Here is an 18,015-nt window from a genome sequence, read left to right on the forward strand (position 1 = left end):
TCATAGAAAGAGCAGTTCCTAATGTTTCGTACACTCAGTGTATATTATGACGTCTGTAAGTGGATAGGGAGCAGCATTGATGTCATCTCCATTTTGAAGTAGTCAATTTTCTTCTTCTACTACTACTATGAGTTAGCAAACACACTGAAATGGAGCATACTGCCATCTAGAGTGTGTTGTTTGAACAGGTATAAAGCCAAGGATGGCAATTTACTGCCATCTGCAGTTATGAAATGTTTGCTCGCGAGTATAATTCCTAAGTATAATAACCCACTTCCCATAGGAAGTCCAACCCAGTTGACTACTTTAATTTGGTGAAGACCTTAATGGCACTGTCCATGCAAAAGGTCAAATAGGGGGTGCTTATATTTATCCTGTTTCACTGCATGTACAAGTGACTAACCTGTACAAGTGTGATGTGTGAAATGGTCATGTTTTTTTTTGCATATCCCAACTCCCCCTCAGACACCCTTGGAGAGTGGTGGTATATTCTTACTTCCCACTTGGTTATGAACGCAGCACAATTGACCACCAGAGGAAGTGGCTAGTTAGATTGCAACTCTAAATATTATATTGCTGATAGTTGTGTAATTGATTAACCTAACAGTACATTTAACGATCTGATTGTTCAGTGGGCCAGGTGTAAATGTTCCGCCCTACCTATTCATTCAACCAGTTTGAATACAATAGAAGCCATCCACCCTTAGTGTGTGAAGTCTTGAGGGTGCCGACAGCGTTGCTGACAAAGTTGTATAATATGTTCCTTCTGATATTAGATGAAGTAATCCAAAATGTAATCAGCGTTTTTTAATGATGTAACTGTAATCCGATTGCACATTTTTTTTAAAGTAATCAGGGCTACTTCCAGGCTACTTCATTTTTTTATCAGATTCCGTCATCCCTGTTACATGTAATCTATTACATGTAACCTGACTGTGCATGAGCAGTAGAGAGCCAGAACCAGTTCCAGCTGTTGTAGTTGTGAACTGAACAAGCTCATCATTTCTGTTATGATGAACAAAATCAAGAGTGGTTCAAACCTCTCAATTAATGGCCCAATTCAGCTGTTTTGATCTCAATATCAAATCATTTCTGGGTGACAATTAAGTATCTAAATGTGATTGTTTTCAATTAAACTGATAAAAAAAAGCTTCTCGGCGAAGAGAAATTTCTCAAGCAAGAATTTTGCTAGGACCGTCTCGGAGTGGTCTGAGTACGAAGGGGAAAAGGAAATCTAGCTGTTATTGGCAGAGAGGTTTGGAACTCTCTTTCTCTGTTACGGCTTTCATTTGTGGAATGACCGGACCAAGGTGCAGCGTGGTAGGCGTACATCGTTCTTTTTATTGATGACACCAAAAGCAAAATAACAACGACAAAAAATGAAAGGGCACAGTTCTGCAAGGCAAAATAAACTGTACAGAAAACAAGATTCCACAAAACCCAAAAGGAAAATGACAACCTATATATGATCCCCAATCAGAGACAACGATAGACAGCTGCCTCTGATTGGGAACCAAACTCAGCCAAAAACACAAAGAAATAGAAAACATAGATTTTCCCACCCGAGTCACACCCTGACCAAACCAAACATAGAGAATAATAAGGATCTCTAAGGTCAGGGCGTGACATTCTCATTGGTCTATTAACTAATTTACTGCCTGGTGATGTCACTAGCAGTGACGATTTTAGCATGTAGGTGAGGCAAACTCAAAAATATTTTTTTAGATGCATGCCAGCAAAGTCACTACACAACACTGAACAATATATTAATTGCACTATAACAGTGACAAAAAGGTGGGCCTACAGAAAGCTGTCCCAACAGCAGAGCTTTCCTTTCAGTACCATGGAGTGAATCCTTACCACCACCACACCTGGCTATCAGCGTAGCCTTGTCTGGCAGCAAAACAGTTCATCCAGCCTCATTTCCTACCTTTTTAAAAACAAATAGCCGATATGTCTGACTTGCTTTAACAAATGTGGTTACTACTGACTACTTGTGGATTTGTGTAAGTAAATAAGAACCGCATTCTCCTTCAATAATAACAAACGCTAAAATGAGGTTTGAACCATACTCAAATATTATTACATTTATGTTCGGTAAATTCATAATGTTTATTCTTATACACCGACAGAAATTCAAATAATATAATGAGTTCAAATAAATTCAACAAGATGTTGAGGCCTTAACTTTACTCTTCTTTAAGTCTGCAGAGAGAGAGAGGGAGAGAGAGAGAGCGAGAGAGACTCAGTTAGCCTACCATTAAATATTTTATTAGGCCTATGTGCTCGAAAAAAGGAAAGAAAATACAATCATGAGGATCCACTTTTATATACAATGTAATGACGCACAGACAGCACATTGCGCAAACACAACAACCATCGTAATACCAACTGGAATTACTTGGGTCTATTACTGAACTTTTTGTTGAAAACAAATATGTGAATGGAAGAGACTGTCACTGGCAGACATGGTTACAGACCCAATGTAATGAGTCTGTGTGTAGCTGGTGCAGATGAGTCAGGCGCAGCACAGCAGATATGAGTAATGAAAGCAATTTACTCAACAAAATAAAACAATACACATCAAATAAACCAAGGCCACTATAACGGACCGCAATACAATAAACAATCACTCACAAACAACAACAATTACTCACAATTACTCACAAACAAACATGGGGGAACAGAGGGTTAAATAATGAACAAGTAATTGGGGAATTAAGACAAAGACAAAACAAATGGAAAATGAAAAGTGGATCGGCAATGGCTAGAAGGCCGGTGACGCCGAACGCCGCCCGAACAAGGAGAGGGACCGACTTCGGCGGAACTCGTGACACCCAACAACATTATGTATCGTCTCTTCCTCGTCAAGAAAAGCATATGAGCTAATTATAATACACAAAGTAAGCAAAACAATGAAATCATTCCAACATTGACAAAATGATGAATAAGATACTCATGAGATAGACTTGTATAAGCAATAACCCTATAACAATTGAGATGTACAATCTATAGCATAAATGAATGATGAGTGGATAACAGGCAGTCAGTAATTTCAATTAAGACATTAATGAGCGAGCTAAGATGGATGTAGTCAATATAACTCTTTGTTCAGCACTTTTGAAATGTACAGCGACATAATTCAGAACATGGGACATTCTTACAGTATTCTCCCTGTACACCAAGTCAGAACCCTAGGATAAATAAAGGGGGCATATAAGGAGACAAAGAAAGCTCTTACAATTTTAGATGATGACATTTCTCTAAAACAGACTATAGGCTACATGTGCACCACCAAGTCAGAACAGTAGGCTAAGTTCTAACAACTTACTATACAACATACACTAAGTATTACTTTCTTAGCTATAGTATACATATCTCCCTGGCATATTACATAATTTAAGCAGTGGCATACTGTCACTCGGGTGGGCATTCTAATTTCTTTATTTCTATGTGGTATGGTTCCAAATCAGAGGCAGCTGTCTATCGTTGTCTCTGATTGGGGATCATATATAAGTTGTCCTTTTTCTTTTGGGTTTTGTGGGTAGTTGTTTTCTGTTTAGTGTCTGCACCTGACAGGACTGTTTTGGTTTTCCCGCTTTGTTAGTTTGTTCGAGTGTTTTGAGTAATACATTTATCATGAACACTTACCACGCTGCGCTTTGGTCCATGCCTTCCGACGAGAGACGTGACACATACAATACATTTTTGGACATTTTTGTGCTGTGCTCACTTGAACAGGAAGATGGCGCGCCGGTCCATCTTGTGGGCAGATGTTGTCATCAAATTTTGTCATCAGAGTCTGGCGTTCTCTGGATTTATGGTGCTATCAAGAAAACTGGGAACTCTGAAAAAAACAAGGTTGAAAGAGGCCAGAGTTCCCTATTTGGAATTCTGAGTTGGATGACAGTATTTTCCCAGTCAGAGCAGTTGACTTGAACTAACTAAAGTCTGAGATTTCCCAGTTCTGAGTTTCTAGTTATTTTGAACGTGACAGAATGGCCAATGTATTTAACCTTTTCTGGCCCATGGTGTTTTATGTGAATGTGTGTTCATCCTTTTAAGCTTGGAAAAGAGACCCTTTCAGACAGATGTTTTAAATCTTTAAACCCAGACTTGGACCACACACCCGTCTCCCCGAATAGAAGGCAGGGGAAGCAAAATAGTGAGTGCTTTGCAAGGGTTGAATAGTATTTTCCAGTAGATTGTCGACGTGATTCCTGATGATGACTTTGTCTAGCTTGCTAGCTAAGGTTAAGAAAGTATGATGTTGACATGATCAGTCCAATCAAGGCACTTCTAATGTAAATCTATGGCAGCACCCAAGGGGGCTTGAACTGCCTAGCTCTCCCTGTAGATTCTGCGGTGACGACAGAACAACTAGAGAATATTACCAATGCGTACTCTCTATATTTTCCGCTGGCTGCCCCTCCACCACAGGAACCACTGAGCTAGGCTGAAACATCTGCATGTTGGAGCTGCTTTACTCAAGAAAGCACATTTGTATGTGCCTTCATTCACTCAATAAATTTGTTTTTACATTGTTTGCAAATTGATGTGGCACAAATTAATGCCAAAAATAACAGCTACAAGTCACACCCTGATCTGTTTCACCTGTCTTTGTGCTTGTCACACCACCCTGGATTATTGACCTCTGCCTGCCCTTGACCTGTCGTTTTGCCTGCACCCTGTTCTGGTGATAAACTTTTGTTACTTCGACACTTCACTGAAACGTGATAGTACAAACTGGTTGTGTTGAAGGCATTCTTCAACTTGTCCCCTTCCCATATCCGTATCAGGTGGTAGGCGTTCGTAGATCCAGCTTGGAGAACACGGTGGCCCCCTGGATCGCCTCAAAGGCAGAGGAGATGAGTGGTAGCGGATAGCGGGTCTTCACCATGATAGTGAAGAACCCTGAGGCCCTGGTAGTTGATGCACGGGTGCAAGGTTTTGTACTTCTCCACAAAGAAGAACCTGCACCGGTGGGGGAGGCAGAAGGACGGATGCTACGGAGTCCTCAATGTAGGTCTCCATAGCCTTGGACTCTGGTCCCGATAGAGAGTACAGTCGTCTCCGGGGCGGAGTGATGCCTAGGAGAAGGTTGATCCCGCAATCATAGGGTCGGTGCGGCGGAAGTGAAGTGATCCGGGCCTCACTGAACACCTCCCGGAAGTCCTGGTACACGGCGGGAATGGCGGAGAGGTTCGGGGCAACTTCCAACTTGAGCGGGTGGTATGAGGGTGGTATTGTGGGTGACCCTGTCACACCCTGATCTGTTTCACCTGTCCTTGTTATTGTCTCCACCCCCTCCAGGTGTCACTTGTTTTCCCCAGTGTATTTAGCCCTGTGTTTCCTGTCTCTCTGTGCCAGTTCATCTTGTATGTTTCCAAGTCAACCAGCATTTTTTTCCTGTAATCCTGCTTTTGCTATTCTCCTTTTTCTAGTCTTCCCGATTTTGACTCTTGCCTGTTTCTGGACTCTGTACCTGTCTATCTGACTATTCTGCCTGACTTGACCTTGAGCCTGCCTGCCACTCTGTAACTACTGGACTCTGAACTGGTTTTGACCGTTTGCCTGTCCACGACCATTCTCTTGCCTACTCCTTTTGGATTATTAAACATCTTAAACTCCAACCATCTGCCTCCTGTGTCTGCATCTGTATCTCGCCTTGTGTCATGATAGACCCGGCGTATAGAGCGCCCGTGCTCTAATGTCCATGGGAATGGAGATTGGCTGAGTTGGAATGCCCAGCTTGGACACCAGGGTAGGGTCCATAAAGCTCTCATTGGCCCCAGAGTTGATGAGTACCCGGAGAGATTTCAACTGGTTCCTCTACAGGAAGATGACATGAAATGGGGTGTGAGTAAGGGGAGAGGAAAAGTTCTCCGTATGGCCAACCAGAGTACTCGCTCCTACTGGTGAGCCTGATCTTTTAGTGGACAGGTGACACGAAATGACCAGTAGTCCCGCAATACAAGCAACTCTTCGTGTGAAGCCTGTATAGCCGTTCGGCTGGGGACAACTTAGCTCTGCCTAGTTGCATTGGCTTGGGAAGAGGTGAATCGGCAGCCTTCGGAGATTCTAGGGGAAACTCTGGTAGCCTCTGGTTCTCTCGGCAACAGAGCAGTCAGGGACTTCCGGGATGCCTCAGAGGTGAGGTGGAAGCCTTGGGTGGGCGAGTGATATCGAACCTCCTCTCCTTCCTTTGCTCCTGTTGTCACCCATAGATCCGAATGGTCAAGGTGATGAGGCACTCTCAGCTGCCAATGTGCGGAAATCCACTGCATAGTTTGCCACACTGCGGGAGTATTGATGAAGCTGGAATAATTTCCAGGCAGCCTCTCTCTGCGACAATGGAGCGAGCCAACCAAAACCTGGGGACAACTCTTCGCAGCCTGGTCTACTCCAACCCCACCACCTGGAGCCAGCAACTAGTGTGGGTTGAATATGCCCTTAACACCCTTCCTTAAGGTATCGACGACAAGCAGACTGCCACTGGACCCCGATTCCCCAGTATTGTCTCGGGCAGAGGGTATGGCTGTCCATCCAAGATCTGCCCCTCCCGCAACCCCCCCCCCTTCCAAGATCATTAGCACTTCTGCTGTTCGTCTTCTGTTGCCCCGTACCCTCCGTATATATATATATATATATATATATTCAAACCCATGTCTCACAGCCTGACCCCGAGAATGCCTGCCATTCTGCACCTTTTGGAATCTGATCTGGATTACTGACCTCTGCCTGCCCTTGACCTGTCGTTTTGCCTGCCCCCGGTTCTAGTAATAAACTTCTGTTACTTCGACACTGTCTGCATCTGGGTCTTTCCAGAAATGTGATACTACATATTTTATTTAGGTAAACAGGTGGGGCTCTGCCTCACTTGCCCTGAATGACGGGTCACCACTGATCACCAGGCATGCCAAAACCCATAAAAACACGCTGAATTTTTACTTTAAGACATCAGTTAGGAATTTAACTACTACAGAAGAAGGGTTCTTTATTGTATCCTATGCCAGATGCATAGGATCCTTTAGATATCTGAGGCGTCCTAACTGGTTAAGATCCTAAAAAGTGCATCCTAACTTTAAGGCAGCTCCTGCACAGCAGAGCCTCCCATTGGGTTCATCCATTTTCTTCAGAGATTACTTCCAGCAGAGGGCACACATAGAGTAATTGCTAAATTAATGGCGACCAATGGAGAGGCTCCATTCTCAGGGTTCCTGAGCTCTGCTGGCATCCAGAATCACATGGTGTCTGCTATTCTGGGGCAAAGTGGGGAGGGCTGCTCCAGCAGTGTCATCAGCACCCTGTCCCCCCCAAGGAACTGGGACCACGGCCAGGGCCACAGGAGGCTATCTTCGGAACCAGTCCTGAGCCCCAATTCAGTATGAAGATGAGTAATTTACATGCTGTGGAGATGACTGATTTGGGGGATAAAATCATGTGTATATGTATTATCATACCACATGAACTTACTGAATTGAAATACCTTGTGGGAACCATGTGAACTCAGTAGATTAAAAAACAACAGAATCATTTACTAATTATGTTTTGTCCATATAAAATAATATCAATATAAAAAGTTGGAAAATTAACAAGAAAAAACTGCTTCAATATTGCGGATAGATTGTGGGTTCTATCAATGTAATTCTCTGCATGATTTCCAATCCCCCATATATATATTTTCCTTCTTTATTGTGTTCCCTTTATCCCACCACCCCTCCCCTTTATCCCACCACCCCGCCCCTTTACCCCACCACCCCTCCCCTTTACCCCACCCCCCCCCCCCCTTTATCCCACCACCCCTCCCCTTTACCCCACCACCCCATCCTTTTACCCCACCACCCCTCCCCTTTACCCCACCAGCCCTCCCCTTTACCCCACCACCCCTCCCCTTTATCCCACCACCCCATCCTTTTACCCCACCCCACCACCCCTCCCCTTTACCCCAGCACCCCTCCCCTTTACCCCACCACCCCTCCTCTTTATCCCACCACCCCACCCCTACTTGGAGTAAACTAATGGACAACAATACTTAGCCTTCAATTTCCAGCTTATACATACTAAATATATACATTTTACAGACACGGTATACTTTAGTTATATTTTTGTTTTGTTTTTAGTCCTATCCTTCAGCTGCCCTCAACTCTTCCCATCTATCTCTGAAAACCATCCAGTTTTGATTTCTATTTGATGTTTCCCAAAAGTTCTGAACCTTTCTATTCTCATCATTTCTACAGATCATAAATTAAAGATACAATTTTTTACTAAGAGTATTCTTTTATTAGTCCTTGATTTTCAAGTCACCCAGCAGTGCTAAATGTTTAAATTCTTCAGACATTCATGAACCTGTGACCAGAAACAAGCTACGTATGGGCAGCACCAAACAAGTGATCTAATGATTCTGTCTCTTCACAGCAAAATCTAAAGAGCTGGGATGGTTGCAAGAATTTTGTATAATAATTTACATGTTTTGAATCCTGTTTTGTTTTGTGTATCAGTTCATATATCATGTGCTATGGAATTGGCACATCGAACATCTCTTCCCAACTATTTTTCAACCTGTACTTCTCTTCTTGGTGACTGACAATTTCCACTCAGCAGGAGTCCTGGTACTGGATTAAAGTCCCAGGGGTCCAAGCAGCATGCAGGCGGGGCTCAGTGCACAGCAGGACAGGGCCAAACTCCTGCAGAGAATCACTAGCCTGGAGGAGGGGTTGGAACTGCTCAGGACCAATGGGAGCACAGAGAACTGATGCCAACCATGGTTGACAACATGAATTCTGACATTGAGGGAGTTTTATTAACCTGAGCCACGGCTCACCAGATAAAGCGTTTTTATCAAAGGCAATCACCTTTGCATGTGAAAACAGAGTCCTACGCATTACTCCACATGCTTAATCTATCTTAGGCTATGTCACTTTTATTTTGAGTCAACTTCGCCATGGGCTTTAAACAGGGCACCTGGCTCACACCTGAGATGCAGCTCGGTTCCAAAACGAATGCAATCACTGTTCACACGGTGAAAATGTAGCGCAGATGTATGAAACATACTCCTCAGTCTGAACCAATAGCTAGCTTTTCACGTGGCGTGACTGGTAAGATGCTTCAGGAGGGTGGTCACGTGTGCTAGCAAAGCAGAGGTCCTGGGTTTGAGGCTAGTGTGAGCTAAATCAGGAAGAAGTGGTACTTGCTAAGCAAGCAGTGTGATGTCCTTTACAGTGGTGCCTAGTAACTTGAATCAACAGTTGCGCGGAGATCGCTGTTGAGTAAGTTTGAGAGGGGAATGTTGCAATTTGGGATGTGAACCTTAATCCTCAGCCTGAAGTGTCCCCACTTGTGCCAGCAAATAGCTAGATTTCTGCCAGGCATGACTGGTAAGATGCTTCAGGATGGTGGTCATGTGTTCTAGCAAAGCAGAGGTCCTGGGTTCAAAACTCGATGTGAGCTGAATCAGGAGGAAGTAGTATTCACTAAGCAAGCAGTGTGACATTTACTTTACACAAACTCCTCCCACCGGGGTTACCCAGGCCTTATAATCAAATCCCCTCAGTTACTATGGGAACAGCCCCCGCCAACCTGCCACCCAGCCTTCTCGTGCCAGAGCACAGGGCGCGTGCCAATAAGCAGCAAATTAGATCTTACTGTACAGTGTGGTATGGATTGAGAATGATCTGTCTATATCTGTAATGATGCACTGTGGCCCCTCTCTTGCGCTCTCAGTTAGTGCTGTATTTTGGAGCTCGAAACCTAATATTTTCACTATACCCTGCAGTCACACCTGCAACCCTGTTCATGTCACTATTAAACACTCTGAATCTCTATCTCTCGCTTTCTTACTCTCTCACTCTGAATTGTGTTTGCTTTCTACACCTTTGTGATGATATACTGTAAGTATGGGTGTGAAAAGTACTGGTAATCAATTGGTAATTAATGTGTATGTGGACACCCCTTCAAATGAGTGGATTCAGCTATTTCAGCCACGCCCGTTGATGACAGGTGTATAAAATCAAGCACACAGCCATGCAATCGCCATTGACAAACATTGGCAGTGGAATGGTCTTACTGAAGAGCTCAGTGACTTTCAACGTGGCACCGTCACAGGATGCCAACTTCCCAACAAGTCAGTGTGTCAAATTTCTGCCCTGCTAGAGCTTCCACAGTCAAATGTGTTGGGTTCTAAATATCAGAGTAAGAACTCGACGGACACTATGCAAGCTTAAACCAATTTCATTAATTTATTCATCATCGAACAGCTGAACAGACAAAGACATATTCACACAAACACTGATATTTAATCCTTTCTCCTATGCAGAGTCTCCTCCTACACATCTGAACATGCCATGCATCTCTGTTGCGAGACAGAACCTTAGTGATATCTGTTTTTCCTCACTTTATCTGATCTGACCTCTGCCCCAAAGTGCTCACTCCTGCTCAACTCACGGCTGTCATGTTGACTCGTATCAGACTGTGTCTTTCTTCCTCCCATAGGATCCCTGATGGCTAACAATAACATATCCCGACAGAATGCAAACGTTATACATTCCTCTCTCTCCCTCAGTGACATGAATAAGTATATTTCATATTCTCAGAACCCAACAACTGTAAGTGCCCTTGTTGATAAGTGGAAACGTCTAGAAGCAACAACGGCTCAGCCGCGAAGTGGTTGGCCACACAAGCTCACAGAACAGGACCAATTGCAGAAGCTTGTAGCATGTAAAAATCATCTGTCCTCAGTTGCAACACTCCAAACTGCCTGTGAAAGCAACATCAGGAGCTTTATGAGATGGGTTTCCGTGGCCGAGCAGCCGCACCATCTCGCTTCGCCATCTGGCAGTCCAACGGACAAATCTGGGTTTGACAAATGCCAGGAAAAGGCTACCTGCCCCAATGCATACTGACAACTGTATGGTTTGACGGAGGAAGAATAATGATCTCGGGCTGTTTTTCATGGTTACGGCTAAGACCCTTAGTTCCAGTGAAGGGAAATCTTATTACTACAGCATACAATGACATTATAGATGATTCTGCGCTTCAAAATTTAGGACAACAGTTTGAGGAAAGCCTTTTCCGGTTTCAGCATGACAATGCCCCTGAGCAACAAAGCGAAGTCTATACAGAAATGGTTAGTCGAGATCGGTGTGGAAGAACTTCACTGGCCTGCACAGAGCTCTGACCTCAACCCCATCGAACACCTTTGAAATTAATTGGAACGCCGACTGCGAGCCAGGCCTAATCCCGCAAAATCAGTGCCCGACCTCACTAATGCTCTTGTGAATGAATGGAAGCAAGTCCAGTAGCAATGTCCCAACATCTAGTGGAAAGCCTTCCCAGAAGAGTGGACGCTGTTATAGCAGCAAAAGGGGGAACCAACTCCATATTAATGCCCATGATTTGGGAATGAGATGTGTCCACAAACTTTTGGTCGTGTAGTGTATCATGTAGTGTATCTGGTGTATCTATGAGTGCTGGCCTTGTGTGTTTTCTTTATTGATCCTGTCTATGATCACAGGGTTTAATGAGGGCTGCTATGGCCCTTGGTATTGTTAACTTTTTATAAACCACTCTGTGATCCCACAGTACATCATGTGTTCTCTACAAGTATTGACGGATTGCTACGGCACAACATAGGACATCCTTACATGACCTCAACCTTTAGGAGCGCCACCGTCAGAGATAGTACGGCCAATCAGGGTCTACTCTGTGTGAACATCCTGAAGGTAGCAAAGTGGTAATGGACTGTTTTAGTAACACTTTGTGTGGCACGGCTGCATAATCAAGACTTTGACGCAGAACCTATAAGAATTCAGATTTAAAGCTGACAACTCTTATACACTACTCTACTAGAAAGGCCCATATCCTGTGTGTGAGTACAAAGGTAGCAGACTACAGTAGGGAGATTGTAAGTACACAAGAGGTGTAAGAGCTAAGTTATTAATACATTGAGTGGTAATAACGGGCGTTAGTGTGGATGTTGTTTCTGAGTATTATCACAACAATGTGCTTAAAGGGCCAACCAGCAGTTGAAACAATAACAAAGTGGCTTCCCTGCCACTGTTTATTTGTATTATTCTTAGGGGGCAGATCAGCTTTAATATTGCAGATAGATTGTGGCTTCCATCAATGTAATTGTCTGCATCACTTCCAATCCCCCACATATTATTTTGCAAATATATATACACTACCGGTCAAAAGTTTTAGAACACCTACTCTTTCAAGGGTTTTTCTTCAATTTTAATATTTTCTACATTGTAGGATAATGGTGAAGACATCAAAACTATGAAATAACTCATGTACTCATGTGGAATCATGTGGAATCATGTACTAACCAAACAAGTGTTAAACAAATATAAGTTATATTTGAGATTCTTCAAATAGCCTTGATGACAGCTTTAGACACGCTTGGCATTCTCTCAACCAGCTTCACCTGGAATACTTTTCTAACAGTCTTGAAGGAGTTCCCACATATGCTGAGCACTTGTTGGCTGCTTTTCCTTCACTCTGTGGTCTGACTCATCCCAAACCATCTCAATTTGTATTTGTATTTGTATTTTTTGTATTTATTATGGATGCCCATTAGCAGCTGCCAAAGCAGCAGCTACACTTCCTGGGGTCCAACAAAATTAAGGCAGTTTATACATTATTAAAAACATTACAATACGTTCACAGATTTCCCAGCACACTGTGTGCCCTCAGGCCCATACTCTCAATCTACAGTACTAAATCCATGTGTATGCATAGTGTGTGTGTATGTGTGTGTGTGTGTGTGTGTGTGTGTGTGTGTGTGTGTGCGTGTGTGCGTGTGTGCGTGTGTGCGTATGTGTGTGTGTATGTGTGTGTGTGTGTGTGTGTGTGTGTATGTGTGTGTGTATGTGTATATGTGTGTGAGTGTGTGTATGTGTGTGTGTGTGTGTGTGTGTGTGTGTGTGTGTGTGTGTGTGTGTGTGTGTGTGTGCGTGTGTGTTGCTTCATAATCCCCGCTGCTCCATAAAGTGTTTTTTTATCTGTTTTTAAATCTAATTTTACTGCTGGCATGAGTTACTTGATGTGGAATAGAGTTCCATGGAGTCATGGCTCGATGTAGTACTGTGTGCCTCCCATAGTCTGTTCTGGACTTTGGGACTGTGATGAGACCTCTTGTGGCATGTTTTGTGGGGTATACATGGGTGTCCGAGCTGTGTGCCAGTAGTTTAGACAGACAGTTCGGTGCATTCAACCTCTCATAAATAAAAGTAGCGATGAAGTCAATCTTTCCTCCACTTTGAGCCAGGAGAGATTGACATGCATATCATTAATATTAGCTCTCTGTGTACATCTAAGGGCCAGCCGTGCTTCCCTGTTCTGAGCCAAAGTCATTTTTTGTGGTGTTGATAGTGTTGTTAAGAAGGCAGAGCATCGCTTTATTATAGACAGACTTCTCCCCATCTCAGTTACAACTGCATTAATATGTTTACAATTTAGGGTTACTCCAAGCAGTTTAGTCCTCTCAACTTGCTCAATTTTCACTTATTTTATTACAAGATTTAGTTGAGGTTTAGGGTTTAGTTAGTGTTTTGTTCCGAATACAATGCTTTTAGTTTTAGAGATATTTAGGGCCAACTTATTCCTTGCCACTCACTCTGAAACTAACTGCAGCTCTTTGTTGTGTGTTGGTTGAGGTCGGGGGATTGTGGAGGCCAGGTCATCTGATGCAGCACTCCATCACTCTCCTTCTTGGTAAAATAGCCCTTACACAGCCTGGAGGTGTGTTGGGTCATTGTCCTGTTGAAAAACAAGTGATAGTCCCACTAAGTCCAAACCAGATGGGATGGCGTAACGCTGCAGAATGCTGTGGTAGCCATGCTGGTTAAGTGTGCTTTGAATTCTAAATAAATCACAGACAGTGTCAGCAGCAAAGCACCCCCACACCATAACACCTCCTCCTCCATCCTTTACAGTGGGAAATACACATGTGGAGATCATCCGTACACCCACACAGCGTCTCACGAAGACACAGTGGTTGGAACCAAAAATCTACAATTTGGACTCCAAACCAAACGACAAGTGTCCACGGGTCTAATTTCCATTGTTCGTGTTTCTTAGCCCAAGCAAGTCTCTTCTTCTTATTGATGTCCTTTGGTAGTGGTTTCTTTGCAGCAATTCGACCATGAAGGCCTGATTCACACAGTCTCCTCTGAACAGTTGATGTTGAGATGTGTCTGTTACTTGAACTCTGTGAAGCATTTATTTGGGCTACAATTTCCGATTCTTGTAACTCTATTGAACTTATCCTCTGCAGCATAGGTAACTCTGGCTCTTCCTTTCCTGTGGTGGTCCTCATGAGAGCCAGTTTCATCATAGCTATCATGACACAAGGCGAGATCCAGATGCAGACACAGGAGGCAGATGGTTGGAGTCTTACAATATTTATTAATCCAATAGGGTAAGGCAAGAGAATGGTTGTGGACAGGCAAAAGTGTCAAAAGAGGTTAAGAGTCCAAAAGGTACCAAAGGACAGGCAGAATCAAAGTCAGGCCAGGCAGGATGATCAGGCAGGCGGGAAAGTAGTCCAGAGTCAGGCAGGAGTCCAAACCTAGAGGACTAGCAAAAAGAGAATAGCAAAAGGAGTACGGGAAAAACACGCTGGTTGACCTGACTAACATACAAGACGAACTGGCACAGAGAGACAGGAAACACAGGGATAAATACACTGGCACAGAGAGACAGGAACCACAGGGATAAATACACTGGGGAAAACAAGAGACACCTGGAGGGGGTGGAGACAATAACAAGGACAGGTGAAACTGATCAGGGTGTGACAATAGCGCTTGATGGTTTTTGCGACTGCACTTGAAGAAACTTTCAAAGTTCTTGACGTTTTCCATATTGACTGACCTTCATGTCTTAAAGTAATGATGGACTGTAATTTCTCTTTGTTTATTTGAGCTGTTCTTGCCATAATATGGACTTGGTCTTTTACCAAATAGGGATATCTTCTGTATACCCCCACTACCTTGTCACAACACAACTGATTGGCTCAAACGCATTAAGAAGGAAAGTAATTCCACAAATTTTAAGAAGGCACACCTGTTAATTGACATGCATTCCAGGTGAATACCTTATGAAGCTGGTTGAGAGAATGCCAAGAGTGTGCAAAGCTGTCATCAATGCAAAGGGGGGCTTTTTGAAGAATCTTAAATATAAAATATATTTTCATTACTTTTTTCTTTTTTGGTTACTACATGATTTCATATGTGTTATTTCATAGTTTTGATGTTTTCACTATTACTCTACAACGTAGAAAATATTTTTAAAAATTTAGAAAAACCCTTGAATTAGTAGGTGTTCTAAAACTTTTGACCAGTAGCGTATATACTGTACATATACATACACACATATACATATACATATAAATACATAGAAGATAGAAGGCCAGCATCCCGGAGTCGCCTCTTCGCTGTTGACGTTGAGACTGATGTTTTGCGGGTACTATTTAATGAAGCTGCCAGTTGATTTGTGAGGCGTCTGTTTCTCAAACTAGACATTATTCTGTACTTGTCCTCTTGCTCAGTTGTGCACCGGGGCCTCAGAAACTCTTTCTATTCTGGTTAGAGCCAGTTTACGCTGTTCTGTGAAGGGAGTAGTACACAGCGGTGTACGAGTTCTTCAGTTTCTCAGAAGCCTTCATTTCTCAGAACAAGAATAGACTGACAAGTTTCAGAAGAAAGTTATTTGTTTCTGGCCATTTTGAGCCTGAAATCAAACCCACAAATGCTGATACTCCAAATACTCAACTAGTCTAAAGAAGGCCAGTGTTATTGCTTCTGTAATCAGCACAACAGTTTTCAGATGTGCTAACATAATCGCAAAAGGGTTTTCTAATGATCAATTAGCCTTTTAAAATGATAAACTTGGATTAGCTAACACAATTTGCCATTGGAACACAGGAGTGATGGTTGCTGATAATGTGCCTCTGTACGCCTATGTAGCTATTCCATTAAGAAATCTGCCGTTTCCAGCTACAATAGTCATTTACAACATTAACAATGTCTACACTGTATTTCTGATCAATTTGATGTTATTTTAATGGACAAAACATTTGCTTTTCTTTCAAAAACAAGGACATTTCTAACTGACCCCAAATTTTTGAACGGTAGTGTACATGTAGGTTTGGTTAGGTGAATGATTGAAGTACTACGTACATGTAGGTAGGGGGTGAATAACAGAAAGTCTGGGTAGCAATTTCATCAACTGTTCAGCAGTCTTATGGCTTTGGCGTAGAAGCTGTTAAGGAGCCTTTTGGTCCCAGACTTGGTGCTCCGGTATCACTTGCCATGCGGTAGCAGAGAGAACAGACTGTGACCTGGGTGGCTGGAGTCTTTGACAATTTTTAGGGCCTTCCTCTGACACCGCCTGGTATAGAGATCCTGGATGACAGGGAGCTCGGCCCCAGTGATATACTGGGCTGTACGCATTACTCTCTGCAGCGCTTCACAGTCAGATGCCAAGCAGTAGCCATACCAAGCTGTGATGCAGCGAGTCAAGATGCTCTCAATGGTGCAGCTGTAGAACTTTTTTAGGATCTGAAGGCTCATGCCAAATCTTTTCAGCCTCCTGAGGGGGAAGAGGCATTGTCGTGCCCTCTTCATGACTGTTGGTGTGTTTGGACCATGATAGGTCCTTAGTGATGTGGACACTACAGCCCCGTCAATGTGAATGGGGGCGATCCCGTCCCTCCGTTTCCTGTAGTCCACAATCAGATCCTTTGTCTTGCTGACATTGAGGGAGAGGTTGTTGTCCTGGCACCACACTGCCAGGTCTCGGACCTCCTCCCTATAGGCTGTCTCATTGTCGTTGGTGATCAGGCCTAAATCCATTGTCTCGTCAGCAAACTTAACGACGTGGTGTTAGAGTCGTGTGCAGCCAGTAGTACAGTAGTTGTTTACAAACATTGGAGTAAACCAAGCTTATATTTTGGGTTCTGATGGGGTAGTACATTTGAACTGAGCTCATGAGGCATTTATAAGTTACATTCTTCAATAATCAATGGGTACATTTCATTCATGTACTGTATGTCCAAAAATGAATGTAGCAACTACTGATATAAAATATTATATGTCACCATCCAAATGTATGACATTGTTAAAGTTTAAAGGTCAACCTGTACCTGCGAACTGCAACAATATACTCAATGGCCAAATACCCTTGTCTTGTAACTTTTTGATGAACGCATGTTATTGACATCTCTATTGAATCAATAACATTAACAGTGAGCAATAGAACAAATGACTAAATGCATGTTGTTCAGTCAGAACAGAGAAAGGAGAAGCTAATCAGATGAAAACATATGGGTGCAGGTCTGGGCATCAGCAACACAGATAGACAACAAAAAAATCCAGGCCCCAGCCCCTATGGATCGCTAGCTAAGTACTAGATGAACTCGTTATGTAATGCAACGTCCCGATGTGACATCTGGCATTTGCTGTTGAAGCTTCTGCAAGGGAAAATCAAATCAATCCTCCATTGACTCTGTCAGCGTGCAATGGAAAGCTAATTAAAGCCCTGAGGCTTGGCTGGTCTTTTTATACAGCAGGAGCTCAACTACTATTGTGTACTATTACTTAGCATGGGGTATGGGGGGGTTTGTGTTGTGTAGAATAACTTCAGAACCACACAATTCCACTTCTCGACAAGGTTATGTGATTTCTCTGCTAATCTTCATGGCTATGCAGTGCGGTATGCCTTTAGTCCCACAGATAGAAGGGGAGTTCAATATTCATTTTCAGTGGATAAAACCAGTTCAGGAATATTGCACTGCAAATCAAAGTGAGCATACAATTCAGTTTGCATGGTGTGTTGTTTTTGATAGACAATACTCATCAGGACATAACCAATACTTTGAAATGCAAAGCAAAATAGAGATCACACCAACCGACTCACACCAAATTTGACTAACTCACTATATGACCTATCCCTACAGTACTCAGTCGTTGGATTGGATAGATTGAGTATATTTTGCACTATGGTGTTCTCTTT

The sequence above is a fragment of the Oncorhynchus clarkii genome, chromosome 25, assembly GCF_045791955.1.
Source record: "Oncorhynchus clarkii lewisi isolate Uvic-CL-2024 chromosome 25, UVic_Ocla_1.0, whole genome shotgun sequence".
NCBI classification, from domain to species: Eukaryota; Metazoa; Chordata; class Actinopteri; order Salmoniformes; family Salmonidae; genus Oncorhynchus; species Oncorhynchus clarkii.